Raw genomic sequence first — 25,737 nt, 5'->3', positions numbered from 1 at the left:
GTGCTCATCTCACCAAGTAAAGACACCAAGTAATCCCAAGCCATCCTATCTACACACCTGTGTCCACTTCAATTCTGGGTCCCAGACTACACACAGTGTATTAGAAAAGGCCCTCGGCTCTGTATTAATTGCAAGATGAACACTTCTTCTGCCCTCCGCAATTGAGAAGATATTCAAGCACATACAATTGCAGGGGCTAGTAGTGAGGGGAGTTGCTGGGGGCTTTGGAGGTGTTTGCGTCAGAAAGTTTACCCACTAACTGGGGATAAGAGCTTAAATGTGGGATAGTTATTTGTGGTTCTTTGACAAGAGCTCTGGATTTGGAGTGCAAGCACCTGGTTCTTCTACTAACTAGCTGTGCAGTGTTGAGCAAGTCATATAACCTCTCTGGGCCTGTTTTCTTTGTAAAATGGAGAGTGGAGGAAGGTCAGACTGGAGGATCTTAAAGATGTCCTGTAGTTCTAAACCCTATGAAGCCTCTTCTGGTGTTCCTGGAAACCAAGACCTTCTCTTGAAACACTCAACCACATATTACAAGGTGACCACACCCTTGGTGAGGATCACCAAGAAAAAGTTGGGAGTTGTCTCCCAGAGGTAGTTGCTCCCACCCCACCCCCAACCACCACCCTAGTGACAGTGCTTGGCCCATACCTTGAAGGCTCCCCTGTCCCGGCCAACTCAGTGGATCTTAGCCAATGTCATGATTTCACTAAAGAGGAAGAGAAAAATCAAGCAGCAGGGGCCAGGAGCAATGAAAAAGCAGAGACTCCACCAATGATCCTGTCATCCATTTTCCCTCCTTCCCTTCACTGTCTTACTGTGGCCATTCATAAACATACTTTGAGCCCCCTGTGTACCATTCAGGGTGAGAGTAAATCTCAAGTGTCAGCCCACAATCAATAAACATGTCAGAAAGTCTTTAACGGGGCTGCTTGTGGTATAATTAGATGCAACCAAGACTCAGTAAGGAAAGACTCATGCAGAGCAGTTGAGCCTATTAAAGTCAATATGAGCCTCTGCTCTCTAGCCTGGGGCTCCCGACTAAGCCCCCAGGAGCTCATGGGAGATACTAAGGAATCCAACTGAATGGAGCTGAATGTGTCCATCTTGTGGAGCTGACCCTCTTAGAAAGGGTTATAGGTTCAAATGAGCTGAATGGAGTAGTAGATAAGGAAAAGGTAAAGCATACAATTCATTCACTTTGCTTACTTAGCTGTGTGACTCTGGTAACATCATATAACCTCTCCCAGCCTCCATTTCCTCATCTGTAAAATGGGGATAATGATAGCACTTACCTCATAGAGTCTTTATGAGGATCAAACAATATATGAAAAGTACTTTGCAAACTTTCAAGTGCTCTCTAAATGCTATCATTGTGGCAGTGATGATGATGATGAAGAGATGATGATGGTCAGTGATTTCCCCTGCGTTCCAGACCCTCATCACCTCATGCCCAGATTATTGTAAGAGCCTGCTAGTTGGCCTGCCTGTTACTTCTTTCCACTCAGCTGCCTAACCGATTCGCCTATAGTACAGGTCTGACCATGTCACTCTCCAACCTCCCTATTCAGTAAATTCTAGGAAATTCTCTCCCCTCCGGCATCAAATATAAAATCCTCTACTTGGCATTCAAAGCCCTTTGTAATGTGGCCCCTTCCTATCTCTTTAGTGTTCTTATGCTTTACACTCTTCTCCTACCCTCATACTCTGTAACCCAGTGGCCCTGGCCTCCTTGCTATTCCATGTTCAACTCTGGCTTTTGTCCCTGGTTGTCCCCAGTTGTCCCCCATACCCTGAAAGCTCGCTTCTTCATTTCTGGCTTCCACGGCTTCCTTCAAGTCTCAGTTAAAATCCTACCTTCTATGAGAACTCCGCCCTGATCCCTCTTAATGTTAGTTCCTTTTCTCTATTGGTAATTTGCAGTTCATACAATCGTTTTAATGTAGTTTCCTCATTAGGCTGAGATCTGTGAAAGGAAGGGCTGGGTTTTTTTTTTCATCTTTGTATCCCAGTACCTAGCACAGAACCTGGCACATAGTAGGCACTTATTAAATGTTTATTGACTGTCCTACTGATGACAACTGAATTTGCCTCCTCAGCTCATTCCCTTGAATCTCAGACATTCTGCTAACCTACCAGGCTGGCTTCAGGGAAACCACAGGAGCTCTTCTATCTTACCCAGTTGAAAAGCGCCCTTGTGGACGACCTCCTTTCTCCCCCCTCTCCCACCCACATGTACTTTTTCATAATCACTGGCATCTGTTGGTTTAGCCTTGTGGAAGGCCTGGCACAGGCTTTCTGTAAAATGCATCCTACCCCTGAGAGCTACATAATAGCATCAGAAGTACAGACAGAAGTCAATAATTGGTTAATATTCGATCCAATTTGGAGAGGTGGTTTACTATCCCGCTGATCAAAGAGAAATGGCTCCTTTTTTTTTTTTAAGATGATTGGCTCAGACCTAAGGGGCTCTGCACTCATCCCTTTTATTAAACTACATCTTGGACAGCCTACCTGAAGTAGCCTCCAGAGATGGATTTGAAAGTGGTATATAAAAAAAGTGAGATGCCGTGTGGTTTAATGGATAGCAGAGAGGCCTTGGAGTAGGAAGTTTGGTTGCAAGTTGTGTGTGTGACACATAGTAGCTACATGATGCTGGACAAGTCCCATAAGCCCTTAGTGTCCCAGGCAACTCTCTAAAACTGTTACACCTTAATTGGAGAAGAGTTCATCATCAATGTGTCTGCACCCCCCAAGAATGTTAACATAGGTTTAGTGGTGCCAATACTATCTTATGCTGCTGAATCAATCATGGCTTAGTAATACAGCCAACGTGGTCTTTTCCCACCCCAACAATTGGACCCTCAATGGGGCTTTTGTGCTCTCACTAAGAATAGCTCTACTACAGTGTTCCTGCCATTCCTGACTGGGATGCCAAGTATACCTTACTTTTCTAGAAGCAGATCTGAAATTATTATTGGTCAACCAAGGTTGGGCCCAGGTGCTCACATCCTCCTTCACTTGCCATGAAGATTTCCTCTACCCCAACCCCAATACCCACCTGACCTGGAGACCTGGGACACTTGGGATACCCAAGGTCACACTCAATAGAGGGTCAGCTAGGAGGTCAGAGGAATGGTGGCTTAGCCTTAGCCATAGTTACAGCCCTTATCTTGAAGACCCACACCCTTCCCGTAGTAACTTTAGCCCAAATCCTCTTTTCCTCTGTCTTGCCTTTCTCCTATACTCTCTGAGAAGTCTCCTCTGGTGTACAATGAAAAGGTCATTAGACTATAAGCATTAGAAGATGTATAATGGCTCTGCCACTTGCTACCTCTAGGACCTGAGAAGTCACTTCCTCTGCCTGGACCTCAGTTTCCTCATCTGTAAAATAAGAGCTTAACCTCTTCGGGCTTTAAATCCTATTTTCCTATGATCCTATGACTCTCCAAGTTTCCTTCCAACTCTTGTTCTATGGTCCTAGTTGTCTTCCACTCAAATTCTTTTCATTTTCTGGTTCTTCCCAAACCCTAGCTTTTCCCAGAAGATATCACATCTCTTGGCTGCTCCTCCCTTCATCCCATCTGACACGCTGGACCAGGACGAAGATTTGGCAAATACACCTTCCCCATCACTCCTTCACATCCTCTCACTGCTACTATCCCTTTTCCTTTTCTGCGGGACCACCCCTAGGGCAAATGAACTAAGTTTTATCTCAGGGCATTGCAATTTAGAGGGTGTCAATTTTTCAATAATTATTTTAAAAGCTTGTGCAGTTTGGAAGTTTGTTTCAATGAAATGTACATGTTTATAGCACTTCACTCATTCCCCTTTTTGATCTCTCATAGAGCTTTGTGTTAAGACTTTTTCAGACTCTATTTCCAGACTTGATGTACTCCTTTTTTGCCTCTTAATCATCCTCAGTCTCTGACACAGGCTGGCCCCTACCCTAACCGTACAGTGATAGGATGCATTAACGAGCCAGATGTCCCTTGGATCTCTTGGCAGTAGCAGGGTCCGTGAAACAAACTCCAGAAATCCTCCATGTTCATCTAAAGACTCTCAGTTTCCCTCCTTAGTCTGAGTCTTCACAACACTCAGCCTATTAAAAAATTTAGTTAAACTGCTTATTTGGTATCTGGTTGACACAAACTCCATTTGTAGATATTTTTACCTAATTCACTCAATCATTGGCCTATTGTTTTTTGTAATTAACAAAATAATCTTTCATTTACTTGCACATTCCAAGTCAAAAGGGGATGCTGTCAGTCAGCCAATGGTGCTTCCTGCCAAGGACCATTTCTTTTCTATCCTTGGGGACTAGACAGTGAGCCATCTGGTGCCCACTGAGGGTCCATGAGTCATTGTACCTGTGTGTGTAGGTCTTCGGCATGCCTCTGGTCAATGTTTCCTTTGCTTAATTGAATATTGGAAATGAAAATGACATCTTGAAAAATAACGCTGAATTCAGGCTGCATCTCTTGAGAGAACAAGTCTACCTTCCCTAGTAAATTCCTTGGCTTGAAAGTATATCACCCCTCATGTTATGTGCTCAATTGTATGGGAATTACAGCTGTGTCTCTTTGGAGCAGTCACAAAAACACTTTCTTAAGTAAATGTATTTGTTTTGTAAATATAAAGTCATGATCGAGTCACCATTTACCCAGAGTTGGCAAGGAGGCAAAAAAGACAGAAGAGGTGGCCAGGGGCAGGGGGAAGGGGAGGGATTGGGGAGGGGGATTTCTACTCATCCTTTAAGGCTCAAGGCAACCCACCTCTGCCAGGAAGCCTTCCCAGACAGAAGAGATTTCTTTTGCTTCTGTGCACTCTCCTTGCAATTTGCTTCCTCTCTCATGTCTCTCTTTTCATTCTATTTTGTGTCATAGTTATTTGTGTAAATGCCTACCTACTAGAGACCATTAAGCCCCTCTGGTGCAGGCACTCATTCATCTTTGTGTCTCCCCAGAATGCCATGCACATAGTAGGTACATAATACAGGCATGAATGAATGAATGAAAAGACAGATTGGGCCTGGTTACATGGGTAGAGAGGCAGGGATGAGCCTTCTTGTAAAGGAGAAGATTCCTAGATGATAGAGAACAGATGAAGGGAAGCTAGTGAGAAGGGTTAATTTCACATTAGGACAAGGGAAAAAAGAGAGCGTATTGATCTTGCCATTGGAGGGAGATAGATGTATAGAATCCAGGTGAGAGGTTCAGGGTGAATTAAGCAACCACTGTGGGGTTTAACAAGAGGGGTAATCAGAGAAGGCCATTTGGCTTAAAACTGCAAGATGTGCCTGATACCAAGCAGAAAATATATTTTCTCTCAATTATCAAGGGCTAAAGAAAGATGCCAGAGTCATATGTTAGGCTGGAAAAGGGAAGATTTGGTAGCTAAGCTGTGTATCTGCAATTTTTAAGAATCCTACAGGAAGAGAAGGGGCAGCTAGGTGACTCAATGTATAGAACTTCAGGCCTGGAATCGGGAAGATCCAAATTCAAATCTGGCCTCAGATACTTATTAGCTGTATGACCCTGGGCAAGTCACTTTACCCTGTTTGCCTCAGTCTCCTCATCTGTAAAATGAGCTGGAGAAGACAATGGCAAATCACTCCAGGATCATTGCCAGGAAAACCCCAAATGGGGTCAAAAAGCATCAAACACGACTGAAATCGCTCAACAATAGCAACATCACAGGAAGAGGAACTGGCCTGGGCTGTAAGGTCTAACATTACTAAGAGCCAGTGTGAGGAGTTCACAGATATGCCGGAGATCTGTTGTACTGAGGTGACTCTATAGACAGAGCACTGGGCCTAGAGTCAGGAAGACCTGAATTCAAATCTGACCTCATATACTAACTGTATGACCCTTGGAAAGTCACTTAACCTCTTTTTGCCTCAGTTTACTTAACTGTCAAATGGGGATAAGAATAGCACCTACCTCTCAGGGTTGAATATAAAATGAAAACATCTGTAAAGTGCTTAGCACAGTGTTTGACACACAATAGGTACCATATGAATGCCAGCTACTATTGTTATTCACATTTTGGGGGTTACATAGATTGTGCTGTACAGAGCTGATTAAGGCTCATAGTTTTACTAAAGAAGAGGGATGCTGCCTACAGATGAGATCCTGAGCTGCTGCCTCAAGATCAGAGCCCAAGGGGAGAGTTGGCTTTTCTCTCTTGGTTGCTGGGTCAGGTGGTGCCTTGGAAGGAGCACTAGGCATCACCGATGCCTCTAGCTACCAAGACACTTAGTTCTTCTGTGTCTCAGTTTCTTCAGCTATGACGTGGGTGGCTTGGACTGAGCCAGATGACCTGGAAGTAGCATGGCAGAGTGGACATTTGAATTGGGCCTTAAAGGATGGGTAGGGTTACCTCTTCGGCCATTCTTTGTACCCTCCTCTGTCAATTCGGTTCCTTTTCCTCCTTTTCCTTAATTCTCAGACTCAGCATCTGCAGGAACTTGGGGAGGCTACTCCATTTTGAGGGGGCTCTAAGCATTTCCATTACCTTTGCACTGGGTTCAGTTTGGTGGAGTAGAGGGGGAGGAGGGAGGGAAGGAGGAAGGGAGGCCAAAATATACCGAAAAGAAACTTCCTCCTCCCCCCAGCCTTGTAAGTCAGCCAGTATCTACCAGGTACCTTCCATCTGCTAGGCACTGTGTCTTTGGAATCCAAAGATAAGAATGAAACAATGCCTGCCCTCGAGGAGCTTATATTCTATGAGGAGAGACAATGTGAAGATATGGATGTATCAGAGAGGCAAAACAGCCAGCAGAGAGTCTTTCTTCTGTCCTGGCCAGTGTCACAGTGTCACTACAGACACTTGTAGCACTCCACTTGTTAAACCAAATGTGTATTTGCTCTTATCCCTTGGATTTGAAGCACTGAGGCTGTAGACTTTGTGGAGATGGTAAATACAAGCTTATAAGGCCTGAGAATCACCTGGCCTTGACTCCAGCCTTAGGCTACTGCTACTCCCAATCATCCATCTCCTCTCTGCCAATCTCAAATTCCACCCCCTCCACTCTACTCCTCCCCACGGGAGGACGTACAGGATGGGCCAGGTGTCCACCCCCAAATGTGATATGGCACATGTCATTTGTATCTTTAACGTAAAGGTCAGTTTTAGTTTCTTTAGTTTGATAAATACTAATTTCCTTTGTAGTTAAGTATTTGATAAATGGGTGGTTATAAAAAATAAAATAAAATTCCCTAGGTACACACACTAATGAAATAAGCTGTGTGTACCCATGTCCCTCCCCCAACTCCATTGTATGTTTGGCTGAGCCCCAAGCCTCTTGGATGCTTCAGAGCTGGCTGGTGTCAGAATCATCTCTCAGCATAGATTTGAGCTCCAGCACAGGAAATGTTTAATTCAGCAAGTACTTACCATATACCTGCTATGTGCCAATTCCTGTGCCAGGTATTGGGGGCACGAAGGCAAAATGACAAATAGTCCTTGCTCTCAAGGATTTTACTTCTTTTGTCATAATTTATCCCACCAACACAGATCATGGACCCATTTATGCCTGAAACATGTAGAGGTTTAATGATTTGCTTATAGTTACACCACAAGCAGAGGCAGGATTTGAACCCAGGTCTTTGTGATCCCAAATCCAGCATATACTATGCTGTTACCCCACTTTTCTATTTTGGGTCTGGGCCTATAATGTCACTGGAAACTCCCCTCTACCAAGGAAGATTGGCAACTCATGTAAAACTTAACTAATTAAGTACAATTTCTATGAAGTGATTTGATACCCAGGATAGAAAGACAAAAATGAAGTGGTCCCCACCTTCAAGGAGCTCTCAATCTACATCACCAATTGAGGGTTTCAGAAAAGGCTTTGGAATTTCAGGAGGTAGAGGCAAGGAGAGATATTTTTCCAGGCATGGGGGAGAGCCTGTACAAAGGCCTCGAGGAAGGAAACAAGGAACAGTACATGTACAAGGAACGGTGAGTCTGGCTAGAATGTGAAGTAAATAAAGTGAATTAATGGTAAATTAGTCTGGAAAGAGTGTGGAAGTGGTATTTATGTAGGACACTACAGCTCTTCAAATATTTGAATTTCAATTCAATTGAAGAAATAGTTCTTAAGTGCCTATACCATGCCAGTCACTGTGCCGGTTGCTGGGCTTACAGAGTCAGAAATAGAATAGTCCCTGCTGCCACATTCTTGCCCACTTCCACTTATCTCTAGCATACTTACCCCTATTTCTTCCAAATGACCTCCTTATGACATGGACCCAAGGTCCTTTACCGTCCAGTTTGGTGATGTCCTTCTTAAATAGGTCCGAAACTGATCCCAAGATGCAGAAATGGTCTGCCACGAGCAGAGGGCAATGAGACTATCGCCTCTTCATTCTGGACTCTGAGTTTCCATGAACCCAGAAATAGCCCTGCTCAGTTTCTTCACATGTAAAAAGAGATGACATCTAAGTCATTTCCAGCTTGAAAATGGTCTGACTTTCTGATTGCCTCAGTGTCCCTGAGGCTCATAGAGAAGAGCTGTAGTTCTCGCCAAGAAGCCCTCCTGGGGGAGCATCTTGAGGGCGCAGTTTGCCCCATTTGGGTTTTTGGAGTCACTTTGCCTCTTCTGTTTCATGCCGGGCACTGTTTCAGTGTGGCCTTTTGTATCGCCACCATGTTGCGCAGTGCCTGGCGCATAGTAGCCACTTGATTGAGTGACTGGCTGATCTATACAATGAGTACATTAACAGTATATTATCTTTGTATAGCATATTATCCATTACAAGGCACTAAGTATCTTATTTATCTCATCTAATACAGCAGCCTTGGGAAGATAAGTAGGGTAGGTATTGATCCCATTTAAGAGATGAGCAACCTGAGGCTCAGAGAAGTTCAGGGACTTCCCCAGGGCCAGACAATAAGTTGATACAATCAGAATGATCAAACGTTGTAGTTGGAAGGAACCTAAGAAAACATCTGATCAACCTCCACCGGAACCAGAATCCATTACATATCAGGGGAGGGCTTATTTTAATGAACATTGACAGCCATTTTAATAAACAGGTAAATGTGAACAAAAAAATGTACCTTTATTCAATAAGCAAATCACTGAGGAAGAACAGGATGATGCGCTCACTGCTGCAGCTCTGATTGGATGCAGCTCGGAGCGCGGCGTGCGTTTCACGGGGGGGGGGGTGCATACAGAGGGTACCGTAATGTAGCGTGTAGCGCAGGGGATCACCTTCACTACAGTAGCAATCTCAATAGGGCTTATTTTCGGGGGAGGGCTTATTTTAGAGGAATCTTACACAGTAAGGGGAGGGCTTATTTTTGGGATAGGTCTTATTATCGGGGAAACACAGTAACATCCATGGCAAATCATCTTCCAGAGAAGGCAACAGGTTCCTGGAATCTCCCACTTTGGTGCCTCCATCTTTGGTGATATGGGCATGTGCAAATTTCTGCTACATCTCATCAGCCACAAAGACGTCTGTCAGAACTTGCACAAACTTGTGGCCAACAGGGAGGCTCTCTTTGCTCAGGTCCTGTAATGATCTTTAAATTTGCATTTCCATTACAGCCTGGCCCTAGGAACAGCAGGCCCACTGCACCTACCAAGCCCCCCCTCCCCCACCACCAATGTCCTAACTTCTTCATGTGTGCCTCACTACTCACTGGAACAACAGGTGTGTCCCTGAATTCTTAGTTCCCACAGAAACAGCAGGTGTGTCCATATGATGGGAACCCAGCTACTACCTCTACCTGGTCACTGCCCCCAGACCCATTCTCACAGAAATAGGTGTGTTCTTGTATTCAATCACAATCACATCATCCATCTAGCCCAAGACAGAACCACAATAACTAGCCAGTTGGAGGGCAAAATGATCAGAATGTTTAACCACCAAACCATAGATGGGACCCCCTCCTCCATTACATAATCCCTTAATAAACTCTTCCTGCCTTTTAAATATTAATGCTATTCCTCTATTCTATGTAAATTTCTGTTGTGTAATTGCATCTTTACCCTATAAAATCCATCTTGCTTTCTCTAAAGTTGCTGGCCTCCTTGTTTCCTCCCGGCCTTCATTCTTTTCTCTTCTGTGCATTTAATAAAATGTCTCAAGGACCTTGTTTTCTTGCTTTTTTTCTTTTTTGGCAACTCAATTGCTTTCTCCTCTCCCCCTCATCACCTTGACCCCCTAAAATGACAAAACCAAACCTCTTCAAACAAATACTCACCGTCAAGAAAAACAAATTTCCACAGTCTCCAAAAACATATGTCTCCACATGTACCTTGAGTCCATCACTTGAGCTGGGTGGGCAGCATGTGTAATTAGCAGCTCCCTGGAATCATTGATTGAAGTTCTTGAGTCTTTCATCTTCATCTTCACAATGTTGTCATTGTTCTCACTTCAGTCTGAATTGATTCATATAAATCTTCCCAAGTTTTTCTGAAATACTCTTCATCCTTTCTTCTGGTATAATAATATTCCTTTACATTTATTATATACGTGCATACTATTATATTACACATCTACATTCAGTTAGTTCTCAACTGCTAGACACCCCATTATTTTCTACTCTTTTCTAGAGTCCACAGTTAGCAGCCCAGAATGCTTCCACAAGATGGTCAGATGTGTAGGAGAGTTAAAGAATCACAGCTAAAGAGCTGGAAAGGACGTTCAAGGTCATTTAGTCCAACTCCCTCACTTTATAAAGGAGGAAACTAAGACCCAGAGAAAGTGAGTACACAACAAGTACCAGTCAAAGCCAGGTTAAGAGCCCTGGTCCTCTGACTCCAGATGTGGCTTCACTGGTGCCTCTCAGCCATTATGGGCCAGTACTTCTGGACCACCTCAATCTACTTCTGCTGTTGCTGCCCAACCTTTTTCTTCCTTGTGTATGAGATACATTGCACAGCATTAGGGCCTTGTTCTCTGATCCAGGAGGCCACTGATACATGTCCACATCCAGGGGCACTCTTACCTTAGCCAATCCAACTAGTATAGCTGGGCATGAACTTTGATGTCCGAGACAGAGGTAAGCTGAGATGACCACCTTCACAAACCACTTTGCAAGGGAACATGGAGAGTAGGTAAGGGGACAGGTAAACCATGGTTGACATCAGCACTGAAGTGAGCAGATCCCCTCTTCCCAAGCCAACTTTTCTCTGACATGCAACTGGTCATTATGTACTTAATAAAATATTACTGAAAGAACTGTTTGAGACAGAACAGGGCCAGGCTTAGAAAGATGATACCTTCCACCTAAGGAAATATTGATTGATCATTGAATTAAGATTTATTTTATATGTGCCCTGTATTCACTTATCTGCAAATATGTCATATTCCTCCAGAAGAGTGGAGGGACTATCTCACCTTTGTCTTTGTGTCCCTAGAACTTAGCATAGTGTCTGACACATCGTAGGGGCTTAATAAGTCTCTTTCATTGAAAGACACAGGAACCTAATCACATTGAGGGTTCACTGATCACTAGCAGAGCTTTCTGGAAGAGTTAGGCAGTAGGAAGAGAGAGTGAGGTCAGGCAAGCTTTATGGATGCCTTTGGCCTTCTTCCAAAGGCCAACTCTGCCTACTAAGGGTGGTGTTCACTGGTAGATAGTGAGAGATAGTGGAATTGGAAGGCCTGAGTTCAAATTCTGGATCTGTTACTTACCAGCTGGCCTTCCTTAAGCAAGTCTCTTTCCTTCTCTGGCCTCTGTTTCCCCCTAGGTAAATATGGAAGGGGCAGTCATTGTTCTCAAGGGCTCCTCCCATTGCTGGCCATTTATCATGTTGAGCTATTTATACCTGGGCTTCTTCAAATCATTACCCAGCACCTACTCCCAAAGATCTCTGTGTTCAACTCATTTGCCTTAGAGAAAATATGGCAATTTGCAACAAACACTTAGAGAAGGAGCAGGGACAAAATCATTGTCTCTATGCTCATCTTGCCCCAGGTAAATTGGCTGAGCTAAAAACCTAACAGCCTTGGTTAAGGGCTACAAAAGATCATTAATACAGCCTCTGGAAGATGCTGGCATAAAGAAAGGTTGCATGAAAGCTCATGAAGGGCACTAGTGAGGGTCGAGCCAAGTTGGGCATCAGGAAGGAGAACTAAACACAGGCCCTGGCATTTTATACCCGTGTGTCAAGTTGGGTGCCTTGCTGGAGTCACACGCTCAAAAACCCTTTCAATTCCTGGAAGGCAATGCCAGCTACCACAGTTTGGGCTCCTTTCTGTTAAAACATCAAAGAAAGCCAGGCCTGGCAGAGGGAGTCTGGGTGGGTGGGGGAGGCATTTTGTGGTCAGGTAGCTCCCTAGGAAACTAGGTAGTAGGTCAACGAAAGCAGCAGCCTTTAACCCTGACATATAGGAGAGGCAAACACACTGGAAACTCCCTATGACATTGCTGTAGGGGAGCTCAGGTACCTTGGGCAAGTCACCTAAACTCTTTGAGCCTCTCTTTCTTTTTATGTCAAATAAGGACACCTCCCATTTTCATGACACTAGCAGGTTGGCAGAGACCTTTACTGAGTTTCTCTCTGCGTAAGATGAGAGGGGTAGATTCGTTCTCTAGGGCTATATCATCCCATTCTCTCAACAACTTGAGGAGGTGTGATACCCAATTTATAGATGAGGAAACAAAGATCCGGAGAGCTTGAGGGAATTGCTCTGGCAGGTCTTCCTGCCAAGTCTCACACCCTATGCATTATGCCACACTGCCAGCTATCTTAGTCTATGGTTTAATCCTTTTCTCTTTCCATTTAATTCACTTCAGCTCACCAGATGCTTACTTAGTTTATGTTATCCCAGAACTGTAAAAAGGATTTCTTATGCACAGTGTAAATTCAAGTGAAGCCCCGTATGGTGGGGGGGAGGGTGTGGGCACTAGCACCTTCTCCCCCATTCTCATCGCTCCTTGGTCTGTCCTCTGGAGCTCTTCCGCTTGATGCCCCTTCAGATGCTTGAAGACAGTTCTCATGCTCCTTTTCCCAAGCCTTATATTCTTCTTACCAAACATCCTTATTTCCTTCAACCATTTTTCATCTAGCACAAGCTCAGTGTCCTTCGCGGGTCTTCCTTCTATGGGAACTTTGCAGCTTGTCAACAGCCTTCCCAAAATGTGCCACTCAAAGCTGAATTCAATTCTCCAGATGCAACCTGATCTGAGAAGAGCAGTCCCTCTTCTTAGGCCAGGAGTGGAGAACCTGTGATGTTGAGGCCGCCTGTGGCCCTCTAGGTCCTCATGTGACCCTTTGACTGAATCCAAACTCCACAGAATGAATTTGGCCAAAGTGCCACACTTGACAACCTAGAGGGCCACAGGTGGCCTCTAGGTCTCAGGTTCCCCACCTCTGTCTTAGGCATAAGGCCTCTCTTCAGGAGACAAACATCCCTTTCCCCATGTCTCCCCTATGTTGGCCTTGGGAGGTTGATTTTTTGAACCCAAGTTGAAGATTTTCCCTTCCCTATGAGACTTCATCTTCCTGGATAAGCCTATGTTTCAGCTCGTTGAGCTATTTTTGAATCCAGACCCTGTGCTAGCTGTCCCTCCTCGCTTTATATCATCTGGAGTTTGATAAACATGCCACTTATATTTAATACCCAGCCCCACTGGTGGGTCCAGTTTGAGCATTACTGGTTGAGCTGAGATAAGGCCTGGCTGGGCAGGACCCAGGAGATCAAGTATTTGGGAAAGTTTTGGGGTTTTTAATTTTTTTTTAATTTTTAGTTTACATCATTCATTTCCACAAGATTTTGAGTTACAAATTTTCTCCCCAATTTTTTTTTAAGATGAAGTTTTATTGGGTGTCTAGGTGGCACAGTGAGTAAAGCGCTGGCCTGGGAGTCGGGAGGACCTGAGTTCAGTTCCGGGCTCAGACACTTAACACCTACACAAAAAAACTAGCCATGTACTTAATCCCAATTGTCCTCTAAAAGGCAAAAAAAAAAGTGAAGAAGTTTTGAATGTGATAGAGAGAGGAGAAAAAATGGCACCTGTCTAGCAGAGCCCCATATCTTTTCATCTCTCTAGCCTTCACTTTCCTCTTTTTTGCCATGTACACCCTCAGGTAAGCCCCGAGATATCATGCCATTTAGTGCTTTACTTTACTTCTGAAGAAGTTGAGGCTCAGACAGCTCAAGTAATTTGCTCAAGTTCATAAGGAGGTAATTAGCAGAGCTGGGACTCCAGTGTAGGCCTGGTGACTCCTGGGCCAAGGCTCTTCCCAGGCCACACTATTATGTATGTTTGATTTCTTTGGGCCTTTACTGGTCTATGTTAGCAGGTCTTTCTAAGGCCATACACTCCCTGGGGGAGGAGGAAAGGGTTTCAGTCACTAAATGTGTTGGAAAGGGCATCATCACCTGGTGAGGTATGGAGGAAGTCTGCAGTCATGGGTCTAGGAGGAGTTTCGAGGAAAAGGTAACTACCAATTTCATCTTCTTCTAAGAGAGAAAGATGCTCTCCTTTCTGGAATTGCAGCCTCCAAATTTGTCTATTTGCTGCTTTAATAATTGAAAATGGAAACCTGAGTATTCTGACTGCTAAATTAGATGTTAAGTAGGCACAGAAGAGATAGGGCAATTTGTCACAATAAAGTTCCCAGCTTCATGCTGCTCGGCTTTGCCTTTACTGGTGATTGGAGCTCAGATCCCATTCTTAACTGTCATTTGAGAATGTCAATTTCTGATCATGGTGATAAGGTAAGCATTACAATTAAACAGGTATATTTATAGTTCATCTCTAGTGCTTTGTCAAGGAGATGTGCCGTATGTTTTCTGTTCATCATCTCCGGTGACAGAATGCAGTACAACATGGGAGGAATTGCCTCTAAATGCCTTTCGGAAGGAGTCTGTAACTGACGGAACATTTGATCCAAGTACTGAATTTATAATAAAAAGGGGCTCTGGCCTAAAGAGCGTGCGTGGACTTCCTCTCCACTGGAGTTCCTCTTCCTTCAGCAGGGACAGTGGGCTGCTTCGAAGCCTCTTGGATGGTGATTCAGTGGCACATTCTACTGCTCTCTCCCTCATGGTGGACAAAGCCTTGAATCAAAAGACCTGAATTCAGCTACCATCCCTGCCACTTACTAGTGGGGTTACCTCGGGCAAATAATTTTGACTCTCCATACCTCAGCTTCCTGATTTGTAAAATGGGTATAATAATACCTAAGGCATTCCTTACCTTGTGGGGTCATTTGAGGAAAGTGGCTTATAAATCTAAAAGCACTAGAGAAATGTGAGCTATTGTTAGATAATATACTACAAATGCTGTTTCTTGCTGCCTACCAACCCACTGTAAACCAACTATGTCTTCTTGCTGTAAACTTGCCAGTGCTCAGGGAAATACAATTCAATGTAAGATTGAATCAAAGCAAAAGATTTAGCTGTAGAAATACCTATTAAAGCATCCTACAACTTCGTCAGGAGTCAGAAGGAATGGAGATCTGAGGCAGGTCCTCTCCCCTCCAAATCCTACCCTGGCTCTTCTGTTTACTCTTTATTTTACCTTGGGCAAATGACTTCTCTCTGGGCCTCAATTTTTCCTCTTTAAAAGGACTTGGACTAAATAAAGTATCTCTAATATTCTTTCCTTAGTTCTAAATCTGGGGTTCCACAACCCTAGATTTCCTAGCCCAACCCTGTTGTAGCCTTTACGTACAGCATGTCTCATGGGAGAGAATTTGAATTCTAGGTCACAGTGGGAACTTTCAGGAGGACTAGGCAGATGAAGAAAGATTTCTAAAATCTGCTCAGTGCCTCAGACAAGGTCTTCATACACACTCCAAGAAGTAGCTCATATGGAGAATGGACGAGTAAAAATTTTGGTCACATAATGGGCATACCATTTCCTTGAGAAAGATACTTGCTTTGACCTTGGGCCCTATTTGGAGCAGCCAGAACATCATCTCTAGTAATTCTGTCTGTTTTGTGACAAGCTTAATTTCCCCAGAGAGTTGAAAGGTTAGCCTGATCTTGTTATTAGTAAAGAGAAAATCATCTCATTCCAAATGGCATCAGTAGCTTTTGGAAGGAACAAACCCCGTATCTACCCAAAAAGCTTTTGCCTTGCTTCATAATTGGGAAGGGGTGGAGAACCTGTGGTCGCTAAACTACATGTAGCCTTCTAGGTCCTTGGGTGCAGCCTTCTGACCGAGCCTAAATTTTACAGAACAAATCCTTTAATTAAGGGAATTGGTACTGTGAAGTTTGGATTCAGTCAAAGGGCCAAAGTCAAGAACCTAGAGGGCCACATGTGGTCTTGAGGCTGCAGGTATCCCAACCCTGGGAATAGAAATTGGACTTTAAAGGGACACAGAGGTTCTCATTGTCACTAGAATGGAGGATTTTTCCTTTCTAGTTTCTTTAGACAAAATCGGCCATCTCCAATTTAACTTACCTTTGGAGTTTGTGTTTGTGTGTTTGGGGAAGGAGGGATGATTGCAATAGATGTGATCCTATGGCCTGGCCTCTCTCCAGAGGGAGTGTAGGTTCAGGACAGATCATACATGTCCCTCCTTGCTGATCACCATGACTTGAAAGGAACAGAAGCAGAAGGGCAGATGTCACAAAAGAGCAACATGTTCCATGGGGGACAGAGGTCAAAAAAGGAGAGGGGATCTTGTTGCCAGGTGACCAGCCCTCCCCCCCACTCATTTGGAGAACTATGGGTCTGCTAGTGGGCTGCAGAGCTTTCTTCACGTTTTTGTTAGCATCAGCTGGTGGTACCTGATCCCTGAAGCAGAATGGGGTAAGGTTTGCCCAAATCGTGAGACCTAGGACTCTTACCCTGAGAATCCCTCTACTCTTTCCCACCTTGAATTCCCAGCCTTCTTAGACATATTCAGTTCAGTTTAACATTCCTTAAACTCAAACACCTGATATATAGAAGGCCCTGTAATATACACAGACAAAAGCAAAAAGCACCCTTGCCTTCAAGGAGCTTACATTCTCAAGTGATGGCTGGTTGTCTTCTCCATATCTTCCATATCTCTCCTGCCCTAATGGACGTCTTTGGGAATCATCTGTGCCAAGTCACAAGCAGGAGAAGACGTACAAGAAGCATGGCAGGGAAGGGGGATTGAGATAACAGCTTTCTGAAAACAGTTTTCTTTTCTTTCTCCCACTGGCTTATGGGGGAAGCCCCTGGAGAAGACAAGAGGGAATGAGAGTGAAAGCACAAATAGAGAGTGTCAGCCACCTCTTCCTCAGAGATCATGGGAAGTCAGTGTGTACATGGGTGAGTGAGCAGAGAATAAATACAAAAGAAATACAAGGTAGTCAGGGAGTGAGGGTGACAGCCCCCTGGGGGGAAGGGTTGTCAGGAAAGACTTCCTGGGGAAGGTGCTACATGAGCTGCACCTTGAAGGAAACCAGGGGTTCTGGGAGGCCAAGATTAGAAGGGAGAGAGAACATTCTAGGCATGGGAGATGAGCATGAGAATGGATGACTGTTGGGTGTGAGGAGCAGGAAGAAGACCAGTGGGGCTGGGTCCGATAGTATGGGGCAGGCATAGGGACTGGGAGCTGGGATTTTACTGATATAGAGAACTTTGTGAATGAGGAAGCTTCCTTTAACATGTGCTTTAGTGCTTTCTCTGCCAATTTGTGGTCTTTAAAGCATTGCCTAGAGAAGCTGAGAGGTTAAGTGATATGCTCAGGGTCACACAGGGTTTGTCAGAAGCAGAACTAGAATCCAGCTCTTTAGCTCTTGATGCAGGGAAGTACTGAATGACAAGACTAGAAAAATAGGCTGTAATGAAACTGTAAAGAACCTTAAAAACTAAGCAGAGCTGTTTATATTCAATTCTAGAAACAATAGGAAGTTCATTTAGTCATTTCAATCGTGTCTGACTCTTGGTGACCACATTTGGGGTTTTCTTGGCAGAGGTGCTGGAACGGTTTGCCATTTCCTCTTCCAGTTCATTTTATAGATGAGGAAAATGAAGTAAACAGAGTTAAGTGACTTGCCCAGGGTCACACAGCTAGTCAGTGACTGAAGTCAAATTTGAACCCAGGTTTTCCTGACTCCAGGTCAGGTGCTCTGTCTGCTGCAGCAATACTTAGCTGCCCCAATAGAGAGCCACTGGTATTAATTCTGTACAGGAGTGACATAATTAGCTCTCTGTACTTCAAGAGAATCACTTTGTTAGCTTTGTGGAAGGAGAGGAGATTTGAAGCAGTTAGGTAGTGCAGTGGATTGAGTGCTGGATCCAAAATCAGGAAGATTTGAGTTCAAATCCACCTCAGAGGTGTCCTGGTTCTGTGACCCTGGACATTGTCTCAGTTTTCCCATCTATAAAATGGGGGTAATAATAGCACTTACCTTTCAAGGCTGTGAGGATGAAATAAACTATTTGTAAAGTGATTAATGTAAATGCTAGCTGTTATTATTGTGATCATCACCTTTAGGGTAGGGTAATAATCCAGGTGTGAGGTAATGATGGCCTTGTGGATTTAGAAACAAGATTTGGCAACTGACTGTGTGAGTAAGGAGTTGAGCATAATATTGAGACTGTGAACCTGGGTGACTGTTGAGGATGGTAGTACCCTCAATAGAAATAGGCAACTTCTGTGGAGTCTGAACTGCCCAGTTAGAAGCTCAGTAAATCTAGGAGTCACTGGCATACAGAAGCCACTTGAAGCTGCCAGCACTGAGATCACCAAGTAAGACAGAGTAGTGAAAGAAGAGAGCACAGGATGGATGACACCCCCCCCACCACCACCACTCCCCCCCATTAAGGGGCAAACCAAGGTTGGGATTTTGAAAGGGATAAGTAAGCCATAGCATAAAAGAGTAAGAGATTCAAACTTTTGAGGAAACGCATAATGAGACAGGTTAATTGACAACTCACCACTTTGAAGGGAGGAAAGAAAAAAAACTGGGCAAGTGGGAAGGAGGGAAAGAGGAGGGGTTTAATGAATGAATAAATGTAAAGTATTTATTAGGTACTAGGCACCTTGCTAAGTACTGGGGATACAACTACTAAAAGAAAGACAATCTATGCCCTCAAGGGACCTTTTCTGAGGGAGTGATGGCCAGGGAGTATGATTTTGCAAGAGGGTACCCAAAGGAAGGGTGAGTGGAGCCATAGAGAGATTAATTGATCTATCCTTTCTGGGAATGAAGATGGAAGCAGATCGGTGGTTCTGAGTAGGGCTGTGATCAATGACAGTGAAGGACCCCCCGGGGCGGGGGACTTAAAAAGCCTGTCTAAAACAGGGTGAATAGCAGGAAGATGAGAGGAAATCAGGATGCGAAGGACAAAACATTTGTGCAGGATGGGTGAGGGCAGAGACCAGGAGGCTATGGTTAAAAAAAAGAGGAGAAATTTCTGAGTTTTGCATCATTGAGGTAAAACACTGAGGGAGGATCCAGTTCTGGTACATGTGGGGAGCCAGGTTAAGACCCAGCTGGTAAAACAAGCCCACTGTCTGCCACTTGCTGGTTCCAGAGGTGGTGGATTTACTCCCCCTCCCTGAGTGAGCAAGGGCAGATGAGCCCCAGGCCCCAGTTCAGATGGTGACTGGATTGGACTTTGCAGGTGATGGTCACTTTCTTAGATGATAAGAATCATGCCAATGTAAAACAGCCCCTGCCTTCCAGGAGCTTACATTTAATGAGGAAAATGATGGACACACAAATAAGTAAATATTAATTACATTGAAAATAAATACGCAGTAATTTGGTGGCTAGGGGGTGGGAGGATTAACAATACCAGGAAAGGCCTTTTGTAGGAGTGGAGCCTCAAAGGGAGCCAGGGACTGCAAGAGGCCGAGGCAAGGAAGGAAAGCATTCCAGGCCAGGGGCTCACCTTGTGTGGAGGCATGGGGAAAGTGCATGAGAGGAAGACCAGCTGAACCAGAGAGTACCTGAGGGGAGGGAATGTGGAATCAGACTGGGGGGAAAGGCCAGAATGGGAAAGACTTTAAATATCCATCCAGAGGAGTAGGCATTTTACCCTAGGGGCAATAGAGAGCCACTGAGTCATTTTACAAATGAGGAAATTCATACCCAGAAAGACCAATGAGGCAGAGCCAGGACTTGAACCCCAATCCTTTGACTCCATGTCCCATCTTCTTTGTGCTGCACCAAAGGCACACCTGAGAATTCTGTCTTCAATACACCTGCCAAGTCAGCATTCAGCCTCTGCTTTGAATGGAGAGAGAGCCCAGCACCTCCTTAGAGATCCTGTTCTACTTGTGGATTATTCTCATTGTCAAATTTTTCCTGACATAAAGCCTAAAATTTGTCTCTGCAATGTCTACCCTGTGCTCCTACTTCTTCCCTTTGGGAATAAGCAGGACAACTCTAATCCATCTTGCATGTGAGAGCCTTTCAAATACTTGAAAACAATTGTGATGAGGGTGAACTCTAAGTATTCCCCAAGCTTAGCATCCACAGGTCTAGCAGCCGTTTCTTGTAGGGCATCATCTCAAGAATCTTTACCAGCTTGGTCACCTTTCTTTGGATAATCTCCATATTATCGATGCCCTTCCTAAAACATGGCACCCAGAACTAAACACAATATTCCAAATTTGTCTGACATTATACTTCTCTTCATGCAGCTTCACATTACATTAGCTTTTTTGGCTGCCAAAAAAATGTGCAATTTGTTGTCGTTGACATTATTCGCTTTAACCACTACATTTCTTAGAGCTTGAAGCATAGGTATTTATTCTGGTGATGGCCAGTGGATTAGTTGGTGTTTTGTGGTCAGTATTCAGAAGTCCTGGACAATTTTATTGTATTATTTACTGAATTATTGCATTTGGGTTTTAAAAAATTTATCATGTTCTTCTGGGAGACCTATGAATTTCATTATGGATTCCCTCTTGTTATTAAGTGGATCCCTGAGTTTGGGCTGCCAAGCTGACTCATCTTCCTTATTTTGATGCCCTGGGTCCCTGTTCTAAGCATTCTCTTGGTTAAGTTTCAGTCCCTTATACTTCAGGCCCAGCAGTTATTTATCTTGATTCCCTACCCACTTCTTACCTCTACTCTCATCTATTTACTTGACATGGATCAGTTTCTACTCCTTCTTGCAAGATGGAGGTAAAGGGGTGTCTGTTTACAGTTACTGCACTACTGGGGTGTCCCTACCCTGGAAGGGCATCAGGACCCACACAAGTTTGAGAGCTGAAATATATTCCTGCATTGGGGCATGGAGGCTGATAGAGGAGGGACACTGAGTTTTCAATCTACAAGTATTAGCGTTCATTCTCCAGTTTTTATTCATAAAGGATTTTTTCTGATTGGAGGTTCCATCCTCTTCTGTCCATTTAATTCTAATTACTCTACATCTGGTACATACTTCCTTTGGAGGGGGCAGGGTGGGAGAAGTAACTACTCATCTATTTTGTTGGTCACCTCTGTGATTGCCTCCTTAGGGACCTTCTTGTTGGTAAGTCTGTCCATCACACACAGAGAGAATCTTTGTAACACACCATTCTGATCCTACCATGTCTCTACTTAAAAGCTTCCTGTTGCATTTGGGAAAAGTATAAATGCCTGATTTGAGCACTCATACTTATCTTTGCAGACTTATTGCATACCGTTCAGCCCCGTGTCCTCCATGTTCTCCCCTTACCTCCACCATATCTTTGCTTATATAACCTTCCATTCCTGAGATGGACTCCCTTCCCACTTTAGTCTGATAAAATCTTTCCCTTCCTTCAAGGTTCAACTCAGGTGTCACATCCACAGGGAAGCCTTCCTTCCCATTCTCTTCCCCTCCCTCCTCTCCCCTCCCTTCCCCTTCCCCCTCCTCTTCCCTTCTGGTCTCTTCCCTTTCCTTCCTTCCCTTCCAGATACAAATTCTCTCTAGCTCTCACGTTGCTCACAGCACTTTGCCTACATGTTTCCACTGCACTTATCTTGCAAAGCAGCATGGAATAATAGATCGCATACTGGATGGACTTCAATCAATGGCTGCCCCTCATGTTTGCTGCTCTGTGACCATGGGCAAATAATTTCAACTACTTGACCTTCCATTTCTTCAGCTGTAAAATGGGAATGATAGGGGCGGCCAGGTGGCTCAGCGAGTAATAGCACTGGCTCCAGTGTTGGGACGACCTGGAGATCGAATCCTGGGCTCAGACACTCAGCACCACACCCAGAAATAACTGGCCGTGTAACCTTGAGCAAGTTACTTAACCCCGATTGCTTAAAAAAAAAAAAATGGGAATGATATTTGTAGTACTTAGCTCACAGAGCTGTGTCAAAGCTCAAATGAGAATATGTACATCAAATGCTTTATAAACCTTCAAATCAATGTAACTAAATACATTTCAATGATTATTTTAGTACTTTATATTATGGTTGTTTCGGGACACACCATTTCTTCCTATTAGATTGTAATCTCATCAGGAGCAGGCTCTATGTCTTACCTAGCTTTATATCCCTATTGCCTAGTACATAGGGCCCTGCATACATATATTAGATGTGTAAATGATGATAGTTGAATTGAATTTTTGGATTAAATGCAAAACACTGCCTAGGTTCCAAATGAACTGATGAGGAATAAGAGAAATGGCTTTGAGATGTTTCTGATTTTTTCTTTTCAATGAAATTTGAGCATGCACCTATTTTCCAAACATCCTGCTGAATCATAATGTTGATAATGATCATGGGGCTGGGAAAACAGCAACCATGGTGGCTGCCACCAGTGCCCCAAGGGTTAGGCTTCCTCTCTCATGGAAGCAGATGAACATATGGCCATCATAACACTCTTGTCATCTGGAGACAGTAAGATTTGCTCCACACTATGTATGTTAGAAAAATATTCATATGTAGGAAATTGGGGCGGGGCAGGGGATTTGTTTGTTTAAGGCAAGGATGAGCTCATACTGCCAAATGAGGCTGGATCTGGAAAGTCAAGTGGATACCAGAGACCAGATGCCCAGATGTACAATGTAAGATTTTTCTTGCTCAGATTCAAGGGCCATCTCTGCTCTTTGCAAATTTGCCTAGTGAACAGGTACTCAGGGAGAAAGTCTACATGTGAAAGGGAAAGAGATGATAGGAGATTTCAGGCCAAACACTGGAAGCCAGTAAACCTTGGTTCCAGTCCTGTTTCTGCCCTTGGCAAGGTGGGTAGATAGACCTGTGTGATCATTTCCCTCTCTCTGAGCCTCAGTTTCCTCATCTGTGAAATCCCATTTGCACTCACTATTTCAGGGGTTGTCGTGAGGAACGTACTTCCCAAGCACGATGATGATGGCAATGATAGCGATGATAACAATGATGTTGGGATCAGTAGCTGAAGACCTGAGGAAGTTTCAGTCCACAAGCCATGTGAGGCAAGAGTGAGTTGACAGTTTTGAATTGAACTTGTCATCACCAAAAAAATGTCCTTAGTCTCCAGACTTCTCCCCAGCTGCCATGGCAGACCAAGCTCTGGAGAAGTTAACCTTTCCAATCCAGAATCATCACTTTGGGACCCTGCTTTCTTGATCAGTGGCTCCCCAATGATCCACCACATCCATGGCCAGGCTCCAGCCTTCCTTCACTTCACTCCCTGGCCTTCTCCTCCCCAGCTGCCATGCTGAGAAGCTTGGGCAACCTGTCTCCCCACCTCCACCTCACATATACACCTTGATTTTCAGTTCTGGAACCATAATCAAAGCTCTTAGAAAAAGTGTGCCAGTCAAGTCCCCTGTGCCTCCAGGCACCGCACCTGTAACTTTCTAAACCAAGATTATTTATTCCTGGTCACAACTTCCCTACATATGTTGTCTCCTCCATTAGAATGTAAACTCCTTGGGGATGGGGTGGCTCGGTGGTGCAGTGAGTAGCGCACCAGCCCCGAAGTCAGAAGGACGTGAATTCAAATCCAACCTCGGACACTTAACATTTACTAGCCATGTGACCTTGGGCAAGTCACTTAACCCCAATTGCCCTCCAAAAAGAAAAAAGAACCCACTCCTTGGGGACAAGGGCTGTCTTCCCTTTTGCATATGTGTCCCCCAGTGCTTACACAGTGCTTGGCACATAATAAACATTCAACAAATGCTCATTCATGCATCCATTTTTTTTTTCATTCATTCATTCCCCAGGCACCTAGCCAACAGGCCTGGTAGAGCAACCTCAACTGCTCCCATGGTTCATAGGGAAGCTGGATCAGTTTTTATGCTGTCAGTGAATGAATGAATGCCCCAGTTTCATCTAATCATAATCCAAGAGGAGGCCCCTGCTCCTCCCCAGCCCCTCCAAAACTACTACTATGGAGTCTACTACAATTCTGTCCTGTCTCACCATATAGACAGCCCCTTCAGGTAGGACACCTGGAGGAAGACCACAGGCTTTCCCTCTCCCCCAAGTGAATATCCTAACTGGGGATCAAGATTAATTGACCTTTGTCACTGGAGGGAGGAAGATGAGGGGTGACCCTATCATTCCCTCAAGCTGTTGACCTCAATTCTCTCCTTCCTTTCATAGTATTAACTTCTACTTTCTCACCTCCCACTCAATTTTGCACCCTTTTGTAATCTGTTTTCTGACCTGCTCTTTCCAAGGTTAATCTCTTAATTACCCAATCTGATGACCTCTTTTCAGTTCTCATCTTTAATTCTGCAGGTTTGACAGGGTTGATCATCCCCTCCTCCAGGATGAGTTTTTCTGCCTGGGTTTTCGGGACACTATTTCCCCCTACCTCTGCTTCTCCTTCTCTTTGTCAAATACCCCCACCCCCACCCCTTATATTTTGTATTTACTTGTATAGACGTTATTCGCCTTCTGTGTAATATAAACTCCTTGAGGGCAGGCACTGTTTTCACTTGTTTCTTTGTAACCTCAGCACCTCTCATAGCAGGTGCTTAATATTCATTGAATGGAATCAAACAAATTCTTTTAGAATTTCCTCCCAAAGTTCTCTGTGCCTCAAATCTGATCTTCAAGTTTACCAAGAAGTAATGAACTCCCTTTAGTTGCTAGATAATGCAGAAGTCTTTCTTATTTTGCCATAATGTGGCCGTGATGGTGTGAAGCATTAAAGCTGGTCATTTCTTTGCAGAACTTGTTGTCAGTGACCTTGGGTCAGGAGACAACATAGCTGGAAACCTCTTTTCCAAACCCAAAGTTCTGCCATTTTGTATCTTGTGAGACAGATTTGAGTTTCCTGGTGTAGTAAGTAAGAGGTATGATGTCATCTGTGGGGAGCTTAGAAGAGACCCCAGTGGCCTTCCCCATGTTCCTGAAAGTTGAGGGTATTCCTTAAAGACTCTATGGAGATAGGCATGGTTCACACATAAGTAGGTGTAAAATTATCTTGTTAACCCACTGGCAGCCAGTGTGACTTAGCACAAAGTAGGGAGGGCTTTGAGGGATTGGGATGCTAAATGGGAGGGGGAAAGGTTGGGAGCCAGCACAAAAGAGTGTGAAGCATGAAGGCACTGGGCATTTGGGGGGTGATAAAGGGTATACCAACAAATCTGTAGAGGACAGAGAGTTCCGAAGACCTTGTGCTGAGGGTTGATGCTGCCTCTTCTCCCACTCCCTGTCCCCTTTCATTGCAAGGAGTAAGGATTTTTGTGTGAGAGTTTGAGACCTATCCAGTGGCTATGAAGTCTTTAGATGTTTTTTAGGAAAATGCCAATTGCATTAAAGAAATTGTTTTCCCACTCTCACGGGGAATATTTTCTTTCTTTTTTTATTTTTGGAGGGTAATTGGGGTTAAGTTACTTGCCCAAGTTCACACGGCTAGGTTTTGTGTGTGTGTGTGTGTGTGTGTGTGTGTGTGTGTGTGTGTGTGTGT

The 25,737-nt window shown here is 44.2% G+C and overlaps 1 long non-coding RNA gene across 2 annotated transcripts in view; it reads left to right on the top strand.

The window, feature by feature from the left end:
- Positions 1–25,737, top strand: part of LOC138141699 (uncharacterized) — a 29,643-nt gene that overhangs the window by 2,203 nt on the left and 1,703 nt on the right. Inside the window, exon 2 of one of the 2 annotated variants that reach the window (XR_011163235.1) lies at positions 23,163–23,290. The exons of the other annotated variant lie outside the window; for it this stretch is intronic. This is a non-coding gene — a long non-coding RNA (uncharacterized lncRNA). The remainder of the gene's footprint in view (positions 1–23,162; positions 23,291–25,737) is intronic. 2 annotated transcript variants of the gene reach the window in all.

Source organism: Petaurus breviceps, unplaced genomic scaffold (genome assembly GCF_028583685.1).
Source record: "Petaurus breviceps papuanus isolate PSGF00001 unplaced genomic scaffold, PetGlider_PUasm1.0 90459, whole genome shotgun sequence".
Classification (NCBI taxonomy): domain Eukaryota; kingdom Metazoa; phylum Chordata; class Mammalia; order Diprotodontia; family Petauridae; genus Petaurus; species Petaurus breviceps.
The sequence above is the reverse complement of the archived record's forward strand: the minus strand, read 5'-3'. Positions and strand labels throughout refer to the sequence as shown.